The sequence below is a fragment of the Sylvia atricapilla genome, chromosome 1, assembly GCF_009819655.1.
Source record: "Sylvia atricapilla isolate bSylAtr1 chromosome 1, bSylAtr1.pri, whole genome shotgun sequence".
NCBI classification, from domain to species: domain Eukaryota; kingdom Metazoa; phylum Chordata; class Aves; order Passeriformes; family Sylviidae; genus Sylvia; species Sylvia atricapilla.
Window position 1 is genome coordinate 21,592,280 of NC_089140.1, and position 27,005 is coordinate 21,619,284.

General features: G+C 38.3%; 1 protein-coding gene across 7 annotated transcripts in view; it reads left to right on the plus strand.

Moving 5' to 3' along the window:
• ADAM22 (ADAM metallopeptidase domain 22) overlaps positions 1-27,005 on the plus strand; it is a 128,758-nt gene that overhangs the window by 23,380 nt on the left and 78,373 nt on the right. The gene's annotated exons all lie outside the window — the stretch shown is intronic.

A 27,005-nucleotide genomic window follows, 5' to 3' on the forward strand; every position in this document is an offset into this window, starting at 1 on the left:
ATTGCACATTCATTACTGCCTTTTGTCAGTGTCACATACAAAGGTAACACAGCTTTCGCATTTCTTATTGAAACTCTTCTTCACGTTGTTCCCAAAGTTCGCCCTATTTTTTTTTTTTTGTTTAAACTTCCTTTTTCTTACCTTAGAGTTGACTATTTAGTAAATATAAACAATGTTCTTTAATCTTATTAGATAATCACTGTTACTTTTGAATTTGTAATCCCGTGCAAAAAAATACCTGGCTAATTTGGACAAGAAGAATTTTCAATAAACTAATGTCAATTATCTGTAAGTTTATTACCCTCCTCCACTGTTCTATTATGCTTAAAACATCTCTTGAAAGGGTAAATTGCTTTTGATAACTCAATTCATTTTTGTTATGATTTGCTTTTAGGTTAACAGATTTCTGTTACCCATTATTTCTCTATTATTGTCAATAGATTTGTTGATTTAGTACCAGCTACTGGTAAACAGCATTGAAATTAGCACAGGTTTGCTCCTGACTTGAGCTGGATATGAAAAGTTTAAGTGATGTCTGTGAAATTCCAGTGAGTGCTTTATTGGCATCCTGTTTAAAATGAGAACTAAAGGTAATTTGTTTAATTTACCACTTATTTTCAAGTGTGTCCTTGTGCATCCCCTCCTAAAGCACTTCCCTGACCCATTAAAATTTTTCTGAGAAGGTCATTCCTTTGTTTCCCCCTCAAAGGATGTGATAAAGAGTATTTTACTGTGTCTGGACAGTTGCATTTACTGGAATGTTTGTTGGTTTAGAGTAGAGTGATTGAAACATATGGAATTATCAGCACTAAGTAAATTGCCTTTCTGCAGTCTGTATTTTTCTGACACAAAATAATTATAGAGAATATATTAGTGTGTATTTGTGACTGTGTGTTTGTGTAGGAAAAAAGAAAGATTAATTATCCCAAAGAGATATTATCATTCTATTAGCATAATGTTTTTCTTTCTTGATGATATACCTTAGATTACCAGGTCATTTAGGAGAAATACATTTTACACACACATAGACAGAGATGCCTCATACATACAAATCAATCATATATCAGTGCTTTATTTAGTGTGTTTTAAGAAAAATGACTCAAACTAGGGAAAGTATCGAATAATGTTTCAGCACCTATGAATTTATCTTTTAAGTGTCAAGTATCTCCAAGTGACTGTAACTTTAACAGTCCAATAATCTTTAGCCATTGTGAGAGATTTTACAAAAAAAAGTGTACTTTTGATTTAGCCTGTAAAAGGGGCTATGATAGCTAAAGTGTAATTTCTGAATTTACTGTTCCTCTGAAATGGAATTATGTCTTTATATGCTAATATCAGTTGAAGCACCAGAATTTTTATTTGAATGTTTGATTTGTATTTAGATTACTGCCACATCCATAAATAATGAAAAACAAATCCTTGACCTTTCCAACTATTTAATTATTTGCTTATGATTTAACAGCTAGAATAGGATTTGTGTTTACAAAAGCAAGGGCTTGACAGCCCTTCAAGTTGGTCTAGTAGGAGCAATTATTTTTTCTTACTTGCTTTCTGCCCCTTAGGCTCTCAGACCACCATGGCTACAACACTACTACTGTCCTGTGAATGGGTACTTATTAAGAGTAGGCAGAGTAAAACACAGGAAGAGGGTAGTAGAGAGGAAAATGCATTAAGTGGAATGTGAATAGCAGGTATTTTCTCTACTATCATTTATAGGGCATATCTTCCCTGAGTCAGCATCCTTCCTGCTGATACAGTTTCCTTCATATACCTCTGCTACTGTTGTCCAGCCACTTTGCCCTGTGTTTTACTTTCTCCTTCAGAACTCCTTTAGTATCATAGCCTTCTGTAAAAATAGCACTTACAGAAGCAGAGGAAGTGCTGGAGGACTTTTAGCTTGGGGCTTAAATACTTTCCTCAGCTAAACAGTGAAATGAATTGAAATTTACTTTTCTGGAGAAGGAGTCAAGGGAGGCATGGAGCTAGGAATGAAGATATGAAGAATGAAAGTTGTGAAAAATGTTACACTTTCTGATGGGGAATTGGAGGACCTAATGGATGTCTGGAAAAATCATCAGCATACAAACGAATGGTCTTTAATTCTGTAAGATTATATGAGGAATAGGTTATTCAGCCCTTTTCTATTCAGGATAGTGTTCTTCTTAGGTATGTTTTTAGTCTAGAAACTGAATCAACAAGTGGTATTAAAACAGTATGTTGTAAGGATATGGAACATCTTAGCTAGCAAATAACAGTGGTCTTGTTTGCACACACAAACTCTGCTCTACCTCAGCACTGGACTCATTTGCTTTCTTTGCAGTATCTATTACAGATGTAAGGTGCATCTTTTAAGCCCACAGCTATTTCTTTCTGTGCTTGTGTGAAATTTATATAGCATTTTTAATGTGTTTTGCTAGTAAGATTCAAGATAGGTGTGCTCATGTTTCCTCAGTAGTTGGAAACAGGCTTCTTCTGCCAGACATTCTGTATGGCGTGGTCTTTAATGTAATTGTTCACATTTGGTTGGGACCTGCTAGTGGGTAAAACTGCATTTGCAGACTATTGTGTCACCTTAGTGCAGAAAGAGTTTCCCTGGAGAAATCCACAAACAAATCAAATTCTGCACTTTGGTTTGAAAGGCTTCACACACAGGCTTCCTTGGCTGTATTAGCATGAGTTATTACCCAGGTTATTACCCCTCTGTGTAGGTAGGCTTCTTTCCTCTTCCATAACATGCACAAAAGTCAAGTTTGCAAATCCCAAAGCACCGATTATGAAATGCAAATCTGACAGGAAATACTGATCCTGCTCATTGCTCATTGTTTCCCAGAGGTGCTGAGGAAGACAGAGACTCCTCACCCAATGGGGCAGTGTCCTGTCCCAGTGGTACCACTGCTCCCAGCAGCTCGTTGGGCTCAGCCAGGGACATGGCCTTTTGTCACTGGGTTTTCACCCAGGAGGATGCATTGGAATTGTAGACTGGCTTGTGGTAGACAAATACTCTACTGGTAAACCTCTCACTTCTTTGGTATGACCAGAAGTTGCTCTGTTTATGTACTGTAAGTGAGGATTTGCTTGGCTCTATAACCTCATACTCTCACAATTCAAACCCCTGGACTCTTGATACTTTGCAGCCCTTTGAACTTAACAGTTTGTGATTCATTGTTATTGTGATTCTTCTGTAAAGGCCCATGTATTTCTCTGATTTTTCAATTACATTATAATCAGATTTTCTTTTTAAATAATCTTCTCATTTGAACAGAATTCACTATGTCTCTAAAATTCTTCAACTATTTAATTGCTTCCTATTTTGGTTTTAATTCTTTATTGCCCAAGATGTATGATGAAATAATAGTAGATGAATGAAGCAGTGAGAGATACCTTACTTGTACACCTTATCAAAAGGTGTACATTTTAGCTTTCCCCTTTATTTTCAAGTGTTTTAATGAAGGATTATGGAATCTGATTGTATTACTATGAAATAAAAATAATTTATGTAAGCCAAAAGTGATCCCTTTATCAATTGATTCAAGTACTGGTTGTATGATAGTAGCTCTATTTCTTTAAATAAAATAAATGACAAAACAGTGTTAAAAGAGTATTTATCTTTTGTCCTTACTCTGTTCCATTTGCTTTATTTCTAGCATCCCAAAGGAAATAAAATACTGTCATCCAGTGTGATATAGAGTAAGATGATGAAGAATCATCATCTTGTATTTTTATTAAAGATGACCTACAAAGACATATTTCTTCTAAATTGGGCTTCTGCCCTCTTTTGAGATACAAAAGGTCATTTGAAAAGAAAAAAAACATTTTTTTTCTCTTGATCTTCTTCCCTTCTTTCTCCAGATAAAAAAAACCCTGCTCAAAATCTAGCTTTTTAATAGCTGAATTTATTTTTATCCAGTTTTGTTTGCCTCATATCAAGTCTCCTTGTTCTTGCTGAAGAATCTATTGGGGAGGGTAAAAATGTACAGGAAGCATTGCAAATTCTGTACCCATCTCCCAAAGTAAAACCCCTGCTGATGACATACTAAAAGTTGGCCTAAATAGCAAAGATATGAAATTTGCTTCAAAAGAACAACATTGAAGCATTCATGTGCAAAGGGCATGACAGATTTTAGGCTCTTGGTTGCATGTTATCAGATATACCATAGTGAGAGTTCTGAGACTAAATCATGGTAGAGAGAACTAAACACCTCATCTTAAAGATTTTCCCTCTGCAGAACATTTCATTTAGAGCAAAACTGTGCTCTTTTCTGACTGTGGTAATTCTGTGTGGCAGCCATTCAACCTTCCTTTCACAGGGACAGCCGTGGTGGCGACAGTAAAGTTGCTTCACTGCTTATTATTGCTCTTGTGATGAATCATGCTTTCCATTTGGTCTGTCAAATTTAGATAGTATTCAATGAAGTTTTGATGAGGGAAAGGAGAAAAAATGAGCTTGATGTAATCTTTCTATAATAGAATTGTACATGTTTTCAGAGCAAGGAAGTAAGAAAATTCCGATGTAGCTGCACTTCCTAAAGGGACAACTATTTCTACATATCACTGAAGGGACAAAAAGCTTTTTGCTTTGTAACCATATGTTTTAGCATTGCTTCTGTTTTTGCGTAATTATAAAAGCGAGAGAATTCTCCCAATGACTTGAGAGATGGTAATCCATCCAAAGGCATCAGATTGTCAATGAATTTCTGCCTGTGTCAGGTGGCCAATTTGATTACAGAGGAAACTTCCTAGGAATTAACCAGGGAATAAATTTGGTATATTGTACTTCACTCCAGAAAGCTGCTCATCAGTAAGAGGCAATAATGAAATGTGGAGCTGTAGAGAAACAGCAAGATCAAGCTGAATATGATAATGTAACATAGCTGCCAAGTCCAGTTAAAGAGATTAATATAAATACATTTCCAGTGTTAATGAAAAACGATGGCTGGAACTTTTAATTTATGTATGCACAGCCTTTGCTTTGGTACAGAGTTAGACGGTTTCTTTTGTCTTTCTCTTTTTGGAAGAGTAGTTAAATCTTGCATTACAATGTATTTTCTGAACTCGCTCGCTGATCTTTAGCCTCTACTTGTCCATAATCATTCTTTGATCTTCTTTTCTTTTTTGCTGTAAGAGGATGTATTTCTCTTTGGTGGTTTGCCAGAACATCACTGCTAATGGATTTCTGGTGTGCTAGAATTTTTACAATAGCCAGATAGAATTATATTCCAATGGCCTGTAAGTATGTGATGTACTGCCACTTGAATTAGGCAGCTATGCTGTAATCATAATTTGCTTTTCCCTGTGCCTGTCTCCTAGCTAGACTGTGGGAATTCAAGAGATGCAATCCATCACTTCTTATGGAATGTGTTTGTTTTCCACATTTGGTGGTATGATTGATACAATTTTGCAGCTGAGAATCTGAGAGACTAGGAGCTGATCAAAGTTTCTGCCTTTCCCTTGAGGACCAAGTTCTTGCATGTGTTTTTAGGGCTTTTCAGCTGTGAAGTTCATCTGAGTTCACCTTAATCCCTGTGCTGCTCTGTCTGGACAGCAGAAATGCAGCACTTCAGGCCCAAGCATGCAGGTTTCCTGTCTGATGCCACTTCTGCGCTTTAAATCCAGATTTCACTGACATGCTGTTGCATTTCTTCCTAAATGGCCTGTTAAATTTTTTTTTTTTTTTTTGCAAACTTACTCTTATTCCTGGATGAACTCATTGTTGAAATATAGTAATAAGTGTTCGACAGTGAATGCTTGAAAAGTTTATTTTCTTTTCCTCCTTCCTCTATCCTTTTAGTGGATATATATATCTCATATAAATATCCACTAAATCATGGTTTTCATGTAAGCACAAACAAGGGAGAAAACTTCACTGAATGTCCCCTTAAGCTGCCTCTAAGTTAAATTTCAGGGATACAGAGCACTTGCTGCTTCTGTTGACTTTTTTTACTTTGTGCAGAAAACTATCTTCAACCAAAGGAAAAAAAAAAGCAAAATTTAGATAGTGTATTAATATATATATATATGTATGGGAATTGTGATAGCCTTCATGTTGGTGCATGGTGTAATGCCTACAGATTACACCAGTATGGTTCCACTATTAGCTAACTGTATAATTCAGCAGGAATGGGTAGAAGCTGTCAGAAGGTCCAAAGAAACACCTATTATTTGGCAGTTCTTCACAAAGAGCACAATGAATTGTATCAGTATCTGTAGTAACAACTTCTGTGCTTTGTTTTTAATAAATCTGTGTACACACACACAAACACACACACATGCAGGTACGTATACACACACACACACATGTATAAACACAGAGGGGTATTTCTGCCTTCCTTCCCTATCTCCACAGGTAGGAATGCTTTTAAGACTTTTAAGTAATTCATGAGTGGCTCCTGTTCCTAATAGCAATACAGAAAGTCTGATGCTTACCATAGAATTGTCTAGACATTATCCGAGTGTGCAGACAGAAGAGCAAGGCAGGTAATGCAAATTCTGGACTTGGCTTCTCATATGGGAGATGAACTTGAACACCTGCCTTCTAGTGGAATTCTTTCAAAGTTTTGGTTTCCATTTCTGTCCCACTCCCCACCCCAAATGAGCAGATTGAACAAGTGGCACTTTTGCACTTCTGAGGAGCAAGATCTTTACAACTTTTGTTACTTTTGCAGATAAATTCTAAAGGGAAATTTTTGTATTAAATGCTCTACTTTTATTTTGGTTTCAGCTTTTGCACCTTGTTAATAATGCAGATAATTCCTGAGAGCAACTCTGGTTTCTCACTAAATGAACATGATAAAAACAAAGCTATCATTGCTTGGTCCTTGCAAAGCCTGTCATAAACGGTTTGCTCTTGCCTTTAAGTACAATTGTTTAGCACAATATGTTTGAGATTTTTTGTATTTCTCTCTGCACCTCTTTCTGTTATGGACAAATCAAGGCAGCAATATGCTAATGCTTTACTGTGCCAGCAAGAATAAATATTCAAGCTGACATTCAACAAGGAAAAGATGTGAACATTTTCAATATTTTTGTTATATGGAAAGCATCTTTAAACTGTAATCAGAATTGTTTGCAGGTCAGTGTAAATCACTGAGGATATAATCCTTGCACCCCATGTTGCTGATAGCATAAACTCCTTCCTACACACACTGGGAGAAAGGAGACCACCATGGTGCTGTCTAATTGACAGTGTGGGTCTTGGGGGAATGGCTGGGGAATAAGCAAACCATAAGTTGTTCTCTGCACTGTTGGCTCACTACTCCTTCAATATTTCTAGGCAGAAATCTGTGTGTTACTAAAAAAAAAAAAAAGGTCAAAATATGTTTTAATACTCTTGCTTCAGCTGTGTCACCTATCAGAAAAAGAGAATAGTAATGGAATTGCACAAGGGCTATGACAAACTAAGTCATGCTTCTCCACTTGAACAACTGCTGCATTTCAGTTTTGCTTTGTCCAAATCTAGTAGCTGGTTTTCAGTTATGCATTTTGTATTATCTCTGTTTAGACTTGTGTATAGCATGAAAGAATGTTATATGTCAAATTTTGCTCTTGGATGAACATTAGTGGTTCTGGCTGAGTTCAGCAGGAGCTGCAAGCAAGCAAGCACCCTAATAAAAGAACTTTGCTTTAGACCTAAAACATCTTTTGGTGCATTGCATATTCCAGGAATGTGTATCTCCCTGCTTTCAAAGTACAGAAGTTACAGGAAATATTAACAAGTCTCTTTCACTTGACCTTGGAAAACCAAACGGAAGGAGCTGAATACCGTGTGGGAATAAGAGGCCAATGTTTGAGCACCTTTGAGATCCCAGGCCCTGAAATCTGCTGCCACCTTACCAAAGCATTTAGGATTTTCTTAGTCTGTGTGGACAATTAACACACTAACCAGAGCACAGTGCTCTTAAACACCAGCTGTCTGTAGAAACTGCTATAGATATCTTTACTGGGACACTGTAAATGTTTGTATAATTTTTAAGCTGTATTTTTACTGGTATTCTATTGTAACTGTGCAGTCAGGTTTTCCCTGGGGTTTCTGAATCTAGCTGACAGCCTTTGCTGTGGCTTATTGTTGTTACTTAAGGGAAGAGGCAGAAGAACAGTCTGTGAGAAGCACCTCACCGCTGTCAGCAGTGGAGTTGGCAGAGGAGCATTTTAGAAATCAAGAATCCTTTCCCCTCCACTTAGACCATATGGCAACCAAAATCTTCCAGTTCATTACAAAGGAGCCATAAGATAAAGGAATTTAAATTGCCAGTGAAAGACTAAGCCAGAGCTAGGAATAATCAATACACAGAGAAACCACTTGGAGAAGTTAAAAGGCTGAAGCTGTGTTAGGTATTTTGCAGCAGATTCTGGTGGTATTTTTATGCTGTTTTAAATGGGTGAAGTGGGATTGCCTGCTTGCTTTTAAACTGGGGACACAGCTGTCAGTAAACTGAAGTTGGAGTAGGAAATGTTTCTGTGTTTCTACAAGTTGTTTCATTAATGGGAAGGAGAATTCCCAGTGCCTGATTTAGAACTTGGGCCAAGTTTGCCATCCTGACTGGGGGACCAGAGTTGCTGGCTGCAGAATGGCAGCTGAGCATGTATAGCAAATCAAAAGCTTTTCAACTACCCTGTCTTCAGAGTGTCTACCTGGGATGTGAGGATGCCTGATTTGAGGGTTTTTTTTCAGCAAATCAGCCTAAGTAGGGATTTTTAAAACAGGTCTGCTAGCTATCTTGTTTCCTTAGGTGTCTGTTACTGTATGAGAATTGACACTGGATGGATGCTGAACTGAGACAGAGAAATGCTTCAGTAATCTGTAGTAGCTGTTTAATGATTAAGCTGGCATTAGCATCAGTCTGAAGAACAATGAGCATTTGCTTTTTCAGTGACTAACAAAAGTTGTGTTAAATTGGAGGGTGTGAACAGATAAACTCCTGTTCATGTTTATGGTTTTCTTGTTTTGCTTTTCCTTACTGATATAACAACTATGCCTTGAAATAATTGTTTTTATTCAAACTGGGACCCTGCTTAGTAACTTGCAAATAAATGGTCATATTCCCAATTTGTATAATAAATGGGCAATGAGATTATATTAATACAATACCAGGGCTGCCTTTAGTGGTGTGCATGAAGTGCAAGATGGAGTAGTCCTGTCTAGTCCCCTTTGTATAAAGATAGTTTTCTCCCTTAGAACAAACTTAAGTTCTTTGGGGCTATTGGAGTTTTTAACTGCAATGCATTTTTTAAAAGTTTTTCTATAATTAATTTTTTTAAATATAAAAAGATGTTAAACACAAAACACAGATATGAAAAAACAGTATTTAAACAATATCAACATCCCCAAAATCTCAAGATGAATGTCTGGTAAGAAACCAGTAGAGGTTTAGCAACTTTTGGAAAATGTCATTATTGTTTTTCTGCTGGTGTCCTGTTCTGAAAGAACAGGATCTTATCATTTTCAGTTGACTCTTTCATTGTCTTAAGGAGGCTTGGTTGCAAAAAATATCATAGTTTTTGATCTCTTTCAGCATCAGTGCACCTGTTCTACAGAGGAGGCAGCTGATGCTGCCTTGTTGATACTGTCATCTTCCTTCTCACTCTGGTATTTCTACATCTCAAGAAAGTTTAGAAAATGGCTGATTGCTTTCTCTGTCCTTGGTGTAACTTGGTGTAAGCATTCATCTGTCCCATTATTGCATTTTTCATTGTCTCTTTTCTATACCTGTGTTGCTCCCATTGATTGAATTTGTCATTTGGAAGGATTTTATTATTTTTTTTTAGCGAGAGACAGTGCATATATATTGCCCTCCTGGTGTCACACCAAGCCTTGCTGTTTTTTGTTAACCCAGGCACTGTTTTCTGCTTGTCAACAGTCACGTGCAACACTGTGAACTGTATAGCTGGAAAAGCATTAATTTTCAGTGCAACACAGATGCACTGTGATAAATTTTGTGATAAATTTTGTGATAAATTTTTCTTCAACTCCATGATACTGAATGTGAAGGGTCTGTGGAGTTAGACACTTTCCAACTGTTGTGAGATTGCTTGGTGCAGGAAAGTACACCATTTATCAAGTGCCCTGTTGAACTCTTTAAGTGTGAGTGCTGCAGTTACTTGGCTTGATATCAAGAGCAGCATGACATTGCTTTTGCAGTCCCACAAGTGACTTTTTTCAGCAATGCCTCTACTCCTTCTTCCCTTGGGACTTTGCCTGACTATCTTCTTAGCTTGCATGCTGGATTGTCTCTTCTCACATATGGTTATTTTTGCTAAGGACTTCAGGTCCAGGACATTTGTTCCCCTTAACTTCATTGCACATTAATTTCAAATTATGTTTGCACTTGGAAAGAATGAACTGTCTCCATGCTGGAGGCATAAGGATCTAAGTCATCGTAGAAGTTTTTCATCTTGCTCTCAAATGTTTGCTTAAAATTTTAATGTGGTTCTTAATTTTTAGATTTTCAGGTACCATGTGGTATCTGCTGAACTATGGGGCTACTGCGCTGTGTATGGATCTTAGTCCTGTACCAATTCTGCCAAAATACTGCAGGGCTTATTTCTGGGTTCAAGAAGGGGAGATTTCAAGGTGACAATACAGGCATATTTATACAGAAACATTGTTTTTTCTGTTCTCTTTTGTCCTTAGCTAGTGTTATGTTTGGAAGCCTCATGATGTTTTCACCGCACACTCCATACTTCTCTTATCCCTCATAGCTTGGGGGGTTGCCTCTATAACAAGGGGTGACTTAGGAAACAAATCACTTATTACTCCAAGGCAACAGTCTCCATGCTTGCAAACTTGTGTAAGGAAAGGACTCTCTAGGACTCTTCTCAGTGCATAAATATCAAATAATTTTCTTAGCAGCAGCCTCAGTGTTTTAATCCTCACCACCTCTCTTGAATTCTCCCAAGATGTGTGTCAGGAGCTTGATGGTGATGGGTTTTTTACCTTCAGAAGTCTTGGGTTAATTTGGGGTTATTTTTATATGGTTTCAAATGGTTAGAACACTCTTGTTATCCACGGGCTTTTTTTATATAGTGATAGCTTTGTTTTCTTGTACCTTTGTCATATAGATTATTGCCCATACAGGTTTCCAACTATTACTTATACTTAACAGAAGGAATACCTATCACATGATGAATTTTGAGGTATGTGAACAACCTGCTATATTTTAAAAAGGGTAGCCCCTCCTGCCTGCCCCTCTCTCCTTTTCTGCTTTTTCTCCTTTCTTTGGGAAACAAAGAAACACCATTTAATGTGTGTATAAGATCAGTACACAGCTAAACTCCAGAGAAATGTTTTGGACTAAAATCAACATACATATGTTTCTCTTGAAGTGTGGAACAATCTTCTAGTTCTGATGTGTACATAGTTTTTACATGAGGATTGCTCTTTTCCTGTTGTAAAGCTCATTGCTGCTACTTTTATAAACATAATATTATTAAGTACTTCTAGGCCTGGATTATTTTGGATTTAAATTTACAAATGAAATAGAGAGTCAGGATCATTGTTGATTTTAGATTGGACTTAGATACTTCTAATAGCTTCCTGATGCCCCAGGATGTTCATGTTCTGGTCCCACTTAGGTTTTTTGTCTCAAGCGTCTGAGGAAGGACTAGTGCTTGCCCTAGGTAGCTGTTGGCATAGTGTACAGTTAGTGTGTGCACGAGCTTCTTCTGTGTTTGAGCTGCCTTGGTACCCATCCATCCTGCGTGTCTAGTGCTTGTTTGCAGCTGAAGGGAGAGCAAGGGTGGTCCAGTAGCCAGGAACACTCCTGGGGCTGGGCAGTCCCCAGATCTGCCATTGCTTCACCCACACTCTTGGGAAATCAATTAACCCCACTCAGTCCATGTCTGTCCAGCAGGGCAGTAGACAATCTGTAACTGGAAAGGGTGTGGTGGGCATTAGCATGTTAAAGAGTGGAACCTAATAGGTGGACTCAAAACATGGCGATTGAATGCAGAACTTCCAAACATGAAGGCTTTAACTTAAAGGTCTGTATCTATATTTATCTGTATCCAGGACCTAGTGTGGTAGTAGTAATTTGCTGTCTGAGTGGTGCATGGAGACTTGTAAAATGCACCCTCAGGAATGAGCTATCCTCTGATACTTTGATGGTGAAAATGGGTGGGCATATGTCAAAGACAGCTACTAAATTGAAATGAAAATGGGAGAAAGCTGTGATGTCTTGCGTGCTGAAACAATCGGTGAGAGAAACACTGTGGCTTTCAGCTCATTACTTTTTCCATTTTCCCTTGGCGGGTTAGAGCTATTTTTAAACTCAGTATCTTTTAAATAATGCATAAGTTAACAATAGAGACTTATAGTACTGGAAAAAACCACACGAGTGAGCTTAAAAAAACCCAGAAAATCCTATCCAGACTGCTTCCAGGAGGGTCTCTGGGAGGAACAGAGCACACTTGTCTCTTCAGTTTCCAGACGTCTTTTGCAAAATTCCTTTTTTAGAGCAAATCTCCTGTCTTTGAACTGAGATTTTTCATTTGCAAAATGCCTTCCCAGCCAAAACAACTGCATAAACCCTATGCTGAGAGAGATGCATCTCTTTGTGGGCCTTATATTTTGACACAGCACGGCCCAATCTGGCTGTGAAAGTACCTTGGCACCTTTGTATGTCAGGGGAGTGCAGGGTAAAACCTTTTCCTCTGGGAATAATAGTATGCTTGGATGGTGCCGCTGAATTGTGCAACTGCAGCTATTCTTGTTTTTTCAAGCAACACCAGATCCATGTGCTCCATGGCTATCCCATGCACAAGCAGCCAAACCACCACAGCTCATATATCCATGAACCTGAAGCACTAAATGGCTGCCTGTGGAAAAGGAAGGCCTAGGGAGGACGGCCAGCAGGGGTGGTTATGGCCACATGGCTTTTGTAGCCTGTTTCCAGTGGCCGCCCTTTGGTTTCTGTAGCTGGCACGCATCCATGGAGAAGGATCCAGGGCAAGCGGTGCATGGGAACGTTGTCCCCACCAGAGCAATTTATCTGGCCCCGATGGCTCTGAGAAAACAGGGATGGCAGGGTCTGAGCCGCTGGGCGGATCAGTGATCCCGCAGCTCGGAGATCTGTGAGCTCGGCCCTCAGGAGCCTGCCCGTGAGCGCTGCCAGCTTCAGAGAGAGCTTTAGAGACCGCAAGCTGCCTCTGCTCCCTGCTGCCTGTGGCCTCCAGCGGCTGCTCCGCTCTGCCCGGCAGGGGCTCAGCAGCGCAGGCAGAGGTGGAGCAGGACTGTGAAATTAAGAGCGTTCCCAGGGGATTGGGGTCTGCTGCATTTTTCATGTCATCCAGATCTAGTTTTGCTAATGAGACCTCTAACTGAAAGAAAGGGAGAATGTCAGTTTCCAGTAATCCTTGTTTGCCTTTTTTTTTCTCAAAAGTGAACTCTAATGATCTTAGGGGGAAAAGAGGGAGAAGTATTTAGGGATCTGGTATCAATCATGTAATTTTATTCCCTTTCACTTTCGTCAAATGCTCTTACATTATCTTGTAGACAGTAATAAATATTCATGTGGGTGAAAAGATAGCACTTCTTTTTTTCCCCCCCCAAGTACATTTGGAAATAATTTGCACTCTGGTTGTCTGAAAAATCACAGTTCTGTGCTGGTTTTCAAGTACATTATTTTAATGCTTTGTGAGACATTTTGTGTGAAATGGTTAGTGATTTGGAACTGTTTCACTGTAAGAATTCTTTTTTATCTCTTTCCTTAAATTTCTAAGAATCTGTATATATAAGATTTTACTATTGATTGTGTTTGGTAGAGAAGGCTTACTAATAAAAGTCTGTTCTTAAGACACTAATGAATAAATATTAAAGAAATAAAAGTAGTACCAGTATGTTAGTCATAGTCCAGTAATTGATGTAAAAGATAAAAATAATCATCAACCTTATACTAGCACAGCAAATTATTTTAAGAATATTTGTAATTCCTTTTTATGTCACTGACAGGGGTGACAATTTGTGACACCTGTTTAATTTAGAAAAATTAAGCATAAAGTGGTGGGTGTAGTATATGTAGTTTTCCAGACTCTTGCTCATGGTTTACTGTCAAGGGGAGAACTCTTAAGTGTTTCAGTTTGAATCTCAGTGGAGGGTTGGAGAACATATTCTTTCATTTACATCGTAACAGTTAGAAAGGAGGGCTCTAGTTGAAAATCCATGTGTCAATACAAAACATTTTGTAGAGGTTGTAGAGAAGGGTTCAATTTGACTCTATCTTGCAAAATATGTTGTACTCTTTTTGTAACATTGCATGTATGTATCTCCTCTGAGTGTTTACCCAGATATACAGCTGGGTACTTCAAACAGTTGGCGTAGGTGAGTTTTACCTTTTACAGTCTTGCAGGCTGCATGTGTTTCTTCTCTTTCCTCACACTGAAGGCCTAAGACACAAAAGCTGCTGAGTGTTCCCTGCTGTGCCCCTCATCCAGCTTTGGCTGTATTTTCGGATGGCCAGCTGGTCTGCAGCTGTTCCCAGAACCTCTACTTTTCCTCTCCCTTTTCCTGCCACTCTTTGTCTTATGTTGGATTCATTCAGAGACTTGCACTGTTGTTTTCTCTCTCTTCAAGCTTGTTGCCACAGATGAAGTGACACCCAACAGTCTTGTGGCATCTGCCCTGTGGCCCATATAAAGCATTGACATTCCACTTTGGCTTTTCCATGTTGTCTGGCTTCAAGTGGAGCACTAGAAGTTGCTTAGGTGAACTATGTCTCCAGGCTGTATGTCATTTGTAATATTTTAATAATTTTCTGACCTAGAAAGATGCTTTAGACCAAAATCGAAGTTTACATTGAGGAGAAATCCTTGCCCTCAGTCTCTAGTCCCAGGACTATGCACAAAAGCTGGAAGAACATGAGTGCCTTCATGATTGGAGAGGTCACTGTCTCTGAAGGTGTTCTCAAGAAAGAAAACTATCTGCAGCATCCTTGGGAAGGCTATCTCCACTCTGCTCTCACTTCTAGGCTTTAAACCTTTGCAGCCTCATGGCAGCAGAGTCTGTCCTCAGGAAGCCTCTCTCTCGGGGCATGATACATGGAACAAGACCACAGGTAATATGGTGGATGATCATACGCCTGTGCCTGAGCCCGTGCCCCAGCCCTGGTTATTATTCTCCTAGGAGAGACTTTACTTTTGTGGCACCTCACACCCTGTGCTTCTGGCATCTTCAGTGGTGCTGCCCTGCAGTGACTCTCTGGGCTGGGGGGATTTCCCTCATACACCCTTTCTGTATAAACATAGATGGTCATACATCACCATTTTTTAATGACAGATGGAATGAAAAGTTTATTTTTCTAATTCAGACTAAAATATAACCTACTGTTGATATTTTTTTTTTTTTTTAATGGTAAGCCTCCTTGTCCTTGAAGATCTTAGAGGTACAAATCCAACTCACAGTTCTGGCCAGCTCTGAGCTTGTCATGTAGAACTCTTCCATCTGTAAGATAAATGTTTAAAAGTCTCAGCAATTTCAACTGAAATTCTGTCTAATTAGTTTTTGGAGTTGTGTGAACTCTGCTGTGAAATTCTATAGTAGGCTTTCCAGTGATAACCTGCATTTTTATCAAAACTAAAATAAATCATTGCTGTGAAGAGAGGATTATTTTTTATTAGAAAAACAATGTGTATGTTTGCCAAAATACCACCTAATTTATTATTTTCTGACAAAACCAACAATAATAATGGAATTTGGACTTTTTTTAGGCAATAGTTTCTTTTTCTTTCTGATGGATGAGAAACATAAACAGTAGGAGGAAAGGCAAACAAAAACATTCTTTAAAAATATTGCAGAGGCTTTTCAAGTCCTGACTTACACCAATTAAAAAAAAAAATAACACTTTCACCTATTTTGACTTAACAAACTAGTTTACTTTTTGTGCTTATTATTCTTTTGGTTTTCTATTTTTGCAAGCTTTCTTTTTTTTTTTTCCCCTGGATGAAATATTGCATTCTGTGTTTCATTCACCATTTTGTATGTTGTTAGTACCCAGTCATTGACTTCTTTTCATTTGTAGTGTAGGGTTCTATGCTGTACAATTCTGAAAAAATTGAGTTTAAGACAAGAGTGTTATTGTGCTTTTGGAAATGATATTATGCAAGTCTGGGATAGTAACTAATGATTTTTTTCCACGTCCCTTTATAAACTCATATCAATAGTACTGCTAAAATATGTGTTTGTATCCTGAATAAATTGCTGGGGCTCAAGTGGCCAAGAAGCAAAGAATAATTGCTTATTTTGAATTGTTTTCCAATTCATTACAACAAGTCGCCCATTTAGAAAAGATGAACAATATTCTATTTTGGTGTTTTTCTCTTATTTAAGTATCTTTGAAGATTAAAAAAGGAATTGCTTGGGGGTGAAAAACTGATTTGGAAAAAAATGTTCATAGAGTCTCATCAGACAAAGGGGTCTGGTATTTGTATGTTGAATTACCACTAGAGAACGGAAACTCCTGATTAAACTGATAAAAGGGTAAAGCTTGTGTGCCATTTATGGTTCATTTAGGGTGTGGCAAACACAGCAACAAACTAGAGCTTTCTGAGCTTTTACTGTATGGTCCTTTCTGTGCTTTAAGATGCACTGGAAAATGAAATGAAAGGATTTTGGATACAAAATTATGATACTGCACAGAACTATATCAATGTACTGTGGGCAAAAGCCTTTAAGTACTTGGACTGTGTTTGGATAGTGAGGAGGGGGAATGCTCGTCAGATAGCTTGGGGGGCTTCCTTAGGAATGGGGTCACCCCTGGGACACTGAATGGGTTTGCTCTCTGCTCCTGTCTTTTGCATTTCAGTAAACTGGCAGCTCTACATGTCTTGTCACCTTTCTGAGGGGATGGTGTGATAGTTTAAAGAATACTACTTTATTATGTCACCACTGGAATATAAATAATATAATAATAAATATATAAACATGAATAAATATAGAGAATAGCTGTACAGTATAAATAATCATTCTGTCACTGTCATTTCTGTTGAGTGTGAGGCTGGGGTTCTGCCTTGCTGCAAGAAGCAACTTCTGTGCTCTACTGCATGCTCTACTCAGTGCTTTTGATAGCAAGTCTAATTCTACATTATCTGAATAAGTGTCACCTTCTATTTCGTTTTCTGTGAATGAAGCTGAAGTACATACATGGGTTCAGGCAGGCATACCCAAGCATGCTTGTAGAGCCAATCACTGTAATCTGAAATTGAGATGGCATGAGTGTTGCCTCATCTCATAGGGCTTAGGTCTTTCAGGGAAGGGCTCAGTGCCCTTGACTCCTACTCATTTAAGTGGGAATTGGGCAGCTTCACCTTGTACAGGCTCAGATTAAATGGACTTAAAGATGAACTTCATGTCTCGGAACAATATCATCATCCTGTGTATTAAGAAAATTTCTCAAACAGCTTGCAGTACCTCGAATAGCATTACTTCATCACCTGCTTCTCAGTTACCTCATTCTAAGATGAAAATGCTTTCTCTCTTCACCTTGTCCTTAATGTGTGCTTCCTCCTGATATTATATATTAATTCTGCTTATGCATTATTGAACTTTGAAGAGTGTTTAAGGCTGCAAACTGTTAAAAAGTGAAATGGATGTTTGAGTTCAGGGAGAACACATCTACTCTACTTTTAATTTGTTTAAATAATGCTAATTTTATACTATTTGTATATATGGCTTAAGACTTAGTAGAGAATATATCATTACATTTGAGGAGTTTGCTCATGTTTCTGGTGTTAAATTGCATTTTATTTGAGGATATTTTAAACTCAAGTTCAATACAAAAACCAAACCCATATATATTTGGATAGATTCTGTGTAATTTTCCATGTCTTCCACAATGAAAAGCTGTAGGGTTTACAAACAACTAGTGTACCAAAATGAAACAAGCTGTGGAAATGCTGGAATTCTCCATGAGAAATTTGTCTATACCCCAGAGACTGTGAACCTCAATGAAGAGAAAGCCTGTTGTATTTAGAAAAGGGTTCTACTCTGTTGAGATTTGTCTCCCTTAAAAATATTTCATAAAAAAGTGTAATGTCAGTAGATTTCAGTGAGGACAGGCACTCCTTGTAATGTAGAAGATTTAACATGTCTTTGCTGTACTCTCTAACCAAAATACAAAATTGTTGTGTAAAGTCTGAACTCAGTAAGGTGATGATACAGATGTTTGAAAAGCTGGAATCTGTTCTGCAAAACCTGTTCTGCAGTGCATCACCCATCTGCCACTGGTTTAACCATGTTTTCCCACAAAATAACTTTCCTTTAAACTTGGGTGTATCTTTAGGGTTCCCTGACACATTTGTATTCTCATTTTGAGTGTTTTAACACTTATGATATTCTTGGGCCAAAAATATCTATCTGAAATGCACAATGCTTATTCTGAATAATGAACTGATATTCCAAAGTGCTGTGTTTTCAAATGTGCTTTGTTAATGGATATGATGAATGCTTAGCAGCTCAAAATATCTCATATGTAAGTTCTTGAGAGAAAATGTCAATTTGAGAACAAAGAGGGAAGAGAACTGACAGTAAGTCCAGGAGACTTAAGGCAAAGCCTGTTGTATCTCAGACATGCCAACATTTTCCAGTTGTGCTTGTTTTTGCTTCCTTTGGTCCAATTAATCACTTGTATGGCACAGGGTAGAAATGATAGAGTTGATTACAGTCCAAGTGTAGTCTGAAAAGCGATGATTAGGTTACACATCTTTTTAGAGATACTCCAGTTATACTTCTTGATCTGAATCAAGCAAATCAGGGCTCTAAATGTGAGTGTACAGAGTTGCTTCTTTGGCTATATGGAAGTACTTTCTGAAAAAAAAAAAAAAAAGAAAAAAAGAAAAAAAAAAGTTTAAACTGTTGCATTTTGGATTAAGGTTTCACTTTAGAAAAGTTGGAGGGACTTTTTTGGTGTAAAATCATTTTTTGGAAATTCCTGGCCAGCACTTATTAAAAGATGTGTTTTCATCTGAAGCGTCTCAGACATATTTCTATCTGTCCTTACACTCGAATTCTCTATCTGCTATACAGCATATTTGATTCCACCTTCACACATTGATGGTCCATAAGGAAAACAAATGTAAAGGGAAAATGCATTTATTCCTGTGAAAGCATTGCTTGAACGTAGTCAGTTTACTTCTGAATTATCTGTTGGTAAGTTTCTGATTATGGCAATCAATGTTTGAGGTTACATCACCCCTCTCCAAACACTGACAGCTATATGCAGTCAATAAGCTTGGAAGAAAATATTCATTAATGCATATGTCTTTGTGATTTAAGAAAGAGCTATATTTATTTTTCTGAACGGAGTTTAATTCTCTTCTCTGAATATTAAGATAGAGTGCTGCAGATTTGAGTTGTACTAGCAATGCTACCAGATGTACTGAAAATATCCCCATGAAAAAGCATTAAAGAACTGATTAATTGGTAGTAGAATTGTAATATATCTGGCTCTGTTTTTCTGAAGGACGAGAAGGAAATCTGGGTATAAAAATATATATAGCCCTGTATGTTTTCTAACTTAAAAACTATTAGCATTCTTGGAGGTTGGTTAGCTCTAATTTATATTTTAGGCCAGAATTAAATTCTACAATATTATGTGGAGCTTTTGGAAGGCTTTTTCATGTTCTGCAAGCCACATTAGTGTCCCTGATGATTGCTTATCAAATTCATTGCATTCTAGAACTTGAGTCTTAAATCCAGGTTTTATTATAAGCAACACATGACATGTCAGGAGAATTATTTTTAGAAACATAAATAATTTAAAGTACTGAGCAAGATTCTATAAATATGTAGTAAGGATGTTAATAAGGATATCCTTATACATTTTTGTACTGAAAAGGAGGATATAGTCTCGAATGTGTGTTTGTCAGTGTGAACTGTAGGTATAACCTGTGGTGCCCTTTGTCTAAATTATTGTTGTCAAAACCACACATGGTGCTCCCTAAGAACTGATGAGCGCTGTTGTGAGAGGCTCTTGAGCTCTCTGCTGATGTGCTGGATTGTATTCCCAGAGTATTCCCCTGCCTGATTTTCAGAGGTGGCTAAATTGGGAAGTGGATCTCCCAGGATATTTGTAGCCAGCAGAGAGAGGATGGGCTCCTCCAAGGCTGGTCAGGGCAGGAGGCTGGTGGGAAGGTAATGTCTTGCCTTTGTGAACAGCTTCTCTCCCTCTCTCTCTGCTGACTGTGGAGTAGGGCATCCCAGAGGGACCAGCCTCCCAGCTGGTTGCCCTGTTTCCCCATGGTTCAGCCAACTGAAGAAAGAGGAGGATGGTTTCCTTATCTCTTTTTAAAAATCCTCTATGTCTTTGTTCTGCTGCAGAGGTTCCTTTAGGACACTGGCTTACCTCAGGATGAGGACAAGTGAGGAGCTGGAGCAGTTCTTTTGTTAGAACAGTGTGAGCACATCACTGAGATTGCCAAGCAAAGATGACAGGAGATTTGAAAGTAGGTTTCTTGTAAAAATGCTTGGTCAAACTCAGACTCGTCATTCACTGAATTAAAATTTTAATTAGAGGCAGCTCCACATTTAGGGGCGGATCACAGCTAGAGCCATCTGCATGTGCCCATGTCCCTGGCCAAGGGGATGGCTCTGCAGCTGCCAGGTGTGCTGCAGACCCCATCAGCCAGCTGTGTTTCGCATCCCACTTCTGGATTTGTGAGTGGACCCTTGGGTCGACAAAGGGACAGGACTGCAAAGGGGAATGGTGGCTTTCAGAAGTGGCACTAAGGTCTCTGTCCCCTGTCTCTTTGCTGGGGAGGCTAGTAGAGGCCTTGTGATGAGGTGCTCTATGGAAGGGGTCATTCAGGATTAGAGTCAAGGGCTCTGAGGGGGAATATATTCTGTGCTCTTCAGGGCAGTTCTGTGTTCTTTCTAGGCTTTCTAACACACTGCTATGTAGCATTTAAAAGGGTCTACAGCTGTTCTGCACCTTTAGCTCTGGGTTTTTTTTTTTTTTTTTTTTTTTTTTTTTTTTTTTTTTTTTTTTTAACTGGACAGGCTGGCTATGCAGTTGCTTTGTGAAAATTAGCTCCTTCTAAACAGACGTAACTTTTCAACTTGATTGTATCCAGCTGTTTAGAAAGACATTAACTTAGAACCCTTTGAAAGAAAAAAAGACATATGCCAGAATGGCAGAATATGTTCCTTCTTGCTTCTGCATCTGCTGGAAGTGATTGCACACTTCATCTGCTCCTGCAGGATGCACTTTGCACCATCACTGTAGTGCTTTACTGTGCCACATTCAAAATGTAACTGTTTGATGCCAGATAGTTGCCAGATTGTGAAGAATGCCCAGGGGCACAGCCTGACCTACAGAAAATATGACAGCCCTGGAAAAGAAAAAAGGAATAGGTAAGAAACCTCTAAATGAAGAGGTTATTTCTTTGAAAAGTAGTGATTGGAACTGGCACAGTCAAGTATGAAGACCCTTTTCATCCTGAAGGGAATACTTTGGATAAAAATAGATAAGATTAATAGATAATAATAAATAAGATATTTCTTAGAAATCTCATTATAAATGGGTGTATAATATTTCTGTCTATAGTCATATCATGGCTGGAAGATGAGAGGGTACAGGGAAAGACAAAATAGTCATAAAGATCTGCTGGAATCATAAGCCTGTTTCATTGTGGCAAGCATTCTGGAGATGTGAGGAGGTGGTGATTCAGATTTAAAACTCAGTGGGAAGGATTCAATATACTTGGATCTGCTTTGACCCTGCCGGTTTTTCCATCCTGGGATATGTAGTCTAAAATTTAAACCATGGTTTAGGTGGCAGCATGAGAAGTTAGAGGTGGTTTATTTTTAAGCATGACTGAATAATCATGTCAAATGCTGAAAATGTCAGTTAGCACATCAGACACAGTGGTAGGCATACAGAATAAAACAATTTGGTTTGTGTTTGAATCAAGAAAGAGAACATGTAGTCTGCTATTTTCTAATAACTAGAATTTTGAGCTAGAATTCTCTCAACAGACAGTTCTACAAGCAAGGCTGTGGACTGGTCTTGATTTAAGAGAGGATGACATGAAAGATGAGAATAAAGGGATAGGAAAAAGGTGTGATTAAGGAGCAAGAAAAAACGAATAAGCAAATTTGTTTGCTTATTGGTTGTCTCATGCATAGTGTATTGTTGACAGATGCCTCTTAGGGATGGAAACTCAATCCTATATAAATTTATATAGATATATAGCATATAGAGGAACTCTGTATATATATATATATATATATATATACACACATGCATGTGTGTGGAAGACATGGATGGTAGCAGCAGAGCATCAGTCAAATGAAGACTTCTACCAATGCTGTGTGACTGAACCAGCTACAAACTCTAGATTTTTATTTTTAACTTCTTTTACCAATCAATGCACCAATTTAGGTGGATATATATAATCACCACTAGTGGATATATGATCACCACTAGTAATGCCAAGGATTTTGTCCTGTTCCCTTTCTTACTGCAAAGAAACCAGCCAAGTTTTGCCACCTACCAGCATAACTGGTCTTAATACAGAGTTTTGCTGTTTTGAGGGATGTGAATATGGGGAGTTTTGTATATAGAGGAACAAAGCTTGTCTTAGGGTATGAAGGATGTGAGACCTATGATAAGAAAAGGGAGAGATATTTGAACCTGCAAGAGTTTTGCTGTAAGATTGTCAGTATGAATTGAATCGTAGTCCCATCTACGAAGCAGCAGATAGAGAACTGTCATAGCTGTATTTACAGAAACGGATCTCCAGTTACAGATGTGGAGCAGTCTCTGCAATGGATGCAGCCAGCAGGGTGATGCTGGCTACTATGCTCTGTACACCTATTGTAGGTGTATGATGTGCATACGAACCATGTACTTAAAAGCAATCCTATGCTAACAGGTGGAAAAATAATTTGCATCCTGTAAGCACAAATGTATTTTTTTCTCAGTTTCAGAAAATGACTCTGGATAGAAAAGTAAATTTGAAATACAAAATTACTGTATTCCTTTCACCCTAAGAAACAGTGACAGTGATTAAACACAAAAGATATAAAACTGCATCATACCAGTGGTCCATCTGTCCTGGCATTGGGAATGGGAAATGCTGTGAAAGAGCACATGTGCTGGGCCACTTTCAGGTTCCATTCCACTCACCCCCATAACATCCATGACAGTTTGACTGGAGATGCAGAAGGCATACCCCTCTGTGTGCCTTTTATGAAGTACCTGTTTATGAACTCGTTGTCTATGAACTCAGTCTCTTTCAGAGATACATTCTGATACTGTTTGCCTGTGCAGCCTCCTGTGGCAATGTGGTGCAGAGACTCACAACTTGTGTGACATAGTGCTTTCTTTGATCTGTTTTAAATTGGTCTTCTAATTTCTTCAAGTACTGCCCTATTTTACTAATGTGGAATTAGGAAAATAACAGCTTTGCATTAATTCTGTCTATGGCTCACATGATATTGTAAACCTCTATCATATTCCCCCATCCTCACCCCATCCTCTCCTCAAATTGAAGAGCCTTTTGAGTTTAGAGAGGATGATTTACTGGTAGGTAACACAGGGAGGCAAAGTAACCTGCTGGGTCATCAGCAATGCCAGAGCCATCTGGCAAGCCAGACAAATTTGACTTGGAACAGCATTAGGAAATGGATTTTTTTGCCTCTCTGAAGCTAGCTGTACTCTTGTAGTTGTGTATGCTAAATGAAGATTGATTATTTTAAGTTTGAGGGAGCTGTGATAATTTCTTGGACTGGGTTAAGTGATTAGTGTTGTCTCAGAATCTGGCTCCTGAGGATTCGGTGGTTAAGGGACTCTCGCCTTCCCACTCTTCATTCATTTTTAAGATGTGCCATGAATTTTATTTCACAAGCTTTTGTGTAATTTGTTATGTGTGGATATTTTGAGATATTTTCCCAGTAATGCAGCCTGCTTCTTCAAGAGACTTCTTTCTTTGTCTCTCTTAACTGTCTGATTGAATTTTTTTGCTTAGTTACAGGCTAAAATCCTGGTTCATCTACAGCTGAAATGTGAGACCTTTGACTTCTGATCCACACAATGATCCAGGCTATTAAAATTGACCTTCTTTATCAAAATAGAGATATTAGTGCTACAGGAAGTAATTTCAGCTTCTTGCTCTTTAAATTGCCTGTCACTGAAGATGTTCTTCATGTCATGACTCATTTTTTCTTAGCCCCTCTACCAAGAAGAATAGCTTTTTCAATATCTTAGAGTTTCAAACGCATTTCTGTCTTTTTGAAATTCTAAAATAGTTTCTTCTTCAGAACAGTTTCTGGAAACTAATCTAATTCCTAAGATTTAAGGTTTGCAATGTTTTAAATTGAAACTATTTTCATGTGTACCCTTTTCTGTGGTTAATATCTTTTAGATAAAGATAAAAGCAGTGGTAACCTTTTTTTTTCTGGTCTTTTTTTGTTCTCTGAAACATCTCAGGTGCTTCAACAGTTGATGCAACCACTAGATTAACAAAACCCCCAAACCTCTCTGTGATTTTTCAATCTATTCATGTGAATACTCCATATATAAAAATCACACTGTTTAAAAGAAATGATTATCGGTAACTACTACATAAAAATTATTGAGGCACTCAACCTTTCCAATATTCAGGATAAATTGGAAAGTTCAATCAGCAGGTAACCATGAGTGTTAGGGGGCGGTGATTATACAAAGTGCTTATATAAAAGAAAAGACAGCACAGTGGGGGAAAGCTTTGCTGTCGTTAAGGGTGTACATTTTAAGATGGGTCTGTTCAATGTTAGTGCCAAACTATCTCTCTCGAAGAGATTCTGACTCCTTTTCTGGTCTTCCTTGGCATCATGCAGATGTAGGAAGCAGTGGCATGGAAGTGCTGGTTGGTACAAAGGGACGGTGGCCTAGGGGAGTAAAGGAGGTGTAGGAATGTGACCAGGGAGAAGGAGGTAGGTACAGTGAGGGGGAGTTTGGAAGAAGGGGATGAAAGGCAGAAGCTGAGGCAGAGCATAATTTGGCCCCTTTGTTTTCCTATTTTCTGCGCCTTAATTTTAAAATTTTATTTCTGTAATTATACACTGTTTGTTGGCAATGTAAAGTAGTCTGAGAGTGAAGCAAGGCTGTGCTGGCAATGAGGTGGTTTGCTGGACAGCCCTGGTTTGCCTGTTACTGAGTTGTAAATTGTGTATGTGCAAAGCAAGTGGTGATGCCTGGTTGCCTTGGCAGGGGTTTTCTGCATGGCTCCGGACAAACATCCCCCAGATTGAATCCTTCAGCCTTTGCTGAACTGACAATTCCTTGCTCTTCAGGTACCATGGGGAGGACACTTGGGGTCAGCTCTGAAGAGCTTCAGGAACTCCATAATTGTCCAGACTGCTACACAGAGCAGGACACATCTGAATTGTGTTATGAAAAAGACACTGTAATTCTGCATTCTATGTGTCTGTCAAGTTTCAGACTGGGCACCCAAACCAAACAGATACTTTAGTATTGAGGGAAGTGCTAACTCTCCCAAGGAGCAGAATGTGGAAGCTTTAGTATTTGTGTTGTTGAGAACATCGTGGAAATGTTCATGAGTGCAGGAATAATTTGTATATTTGCTCCAGGGAAAGACCATCTATACAGTAACTAGAATTTGAGGGCAAATCTTGAAGTAAGCTGCCAAATAAAAAAATATTTAATAATGTCCATTCACTAAATGATAACTGGTGTCCTGTTCAAAATGTGTGTCCTTGTTTTTAATACAGCTTGACTCTATGAATGGGCATATTAAAAACCAGGATTAGACCACACTAGTACCACTGTGCAGGGAAACGTGTGGCCTGTGCTCCTCGTGTGCATTCTTCTTCCCTTTCTTATATATTTACCATCCTCTCAAATACTAAAATTACCTGTTTTTATCCTGAATTTTAAGTAACAATTGCATAAATAGAATTGCACTGGGGAAACTGCTTTGTAGTAAGGGTATGAACATGGTCTAAAAATACCTGCTAATTTTCATAGGATTTCTGAAATTTCTGTAAGAAAAAAAAAAAAAGTAATTGCTTGAAGAAATACTGGTGTAAATTATTCATCCACTAAAAAAGAGTGATGTTGTATTGACACTTGCATTGCCATCATTACTGTCAGGAAAGTTCCTGAATAAGTAGCAAAGTGAACCTTGCCCAGATTGCTTTCAATTCTGCCTGTGAAAACAGAAGTTTAGAGCTAGAAAAATCCTATTTCACCTTTCTGCCTGACAAGAATCTTGCAAACACCTGCTGTCTGCTCTTTCTGCTTGTTAAAGTCTCTTATTTAGCACTATGGTATCTTGAGTAATAGTGTCTTCCTGTGGATACTGGGAAGGTTCTGTGTGTGTGTGTGTGTGTGTGTGTATGTGCACAGCTTCCTTGTTAGGACACTAGATTAAATCTCTCTGTTGTCTGAAAGAGAAAACTGTAATCACCATCCCTCCATCACCAGCAGCATGAATTAACTGCCATATTAAATTTGTGCCCTTTGCAGGGCTTGTGCCACATAATATTTTAAAATGCCTTATTTAAAAAAAACAAACAACCTGTTCATTATATATTACAGCAGATGCTATTTGCCAATTTCAATATTTGGATTAGGAAATATTAATATCGATGCAAGAAATATAATAAAAATATTGTTAATATTTAAGTAGCCATAAAAATAGAACCTGAAATTATGATTTCAGAACTACCTTTTGCTACTAGTTTGTTGGGGTAGGAAGTATTATTCAGATTTCCTTAAAACATAGTGGTAAGAAACTTGTAGTGATGTGAGTAAATGGTTAATTTCTAAGTATGTCTCTTCCTAGCTGCAGAAATTGAAGACAAGCCTCTAAGTTTTTTGCCCTGGAAAATGCAAGCAGTATCTGTTCACCATTACATTCTCATAAAATTGCTCATATGGTCATTTAGACAGAAGAGTCCAAACTGAATTGCAGAGATTGTAAAGGAGAGGCCAAAAACTCTATGGTGTGGTAACTGCAGATGGAGAGTGGCACCACAGAATGGCACTGGGTGTAGTTCAGGTGCAGTTTACATGCAC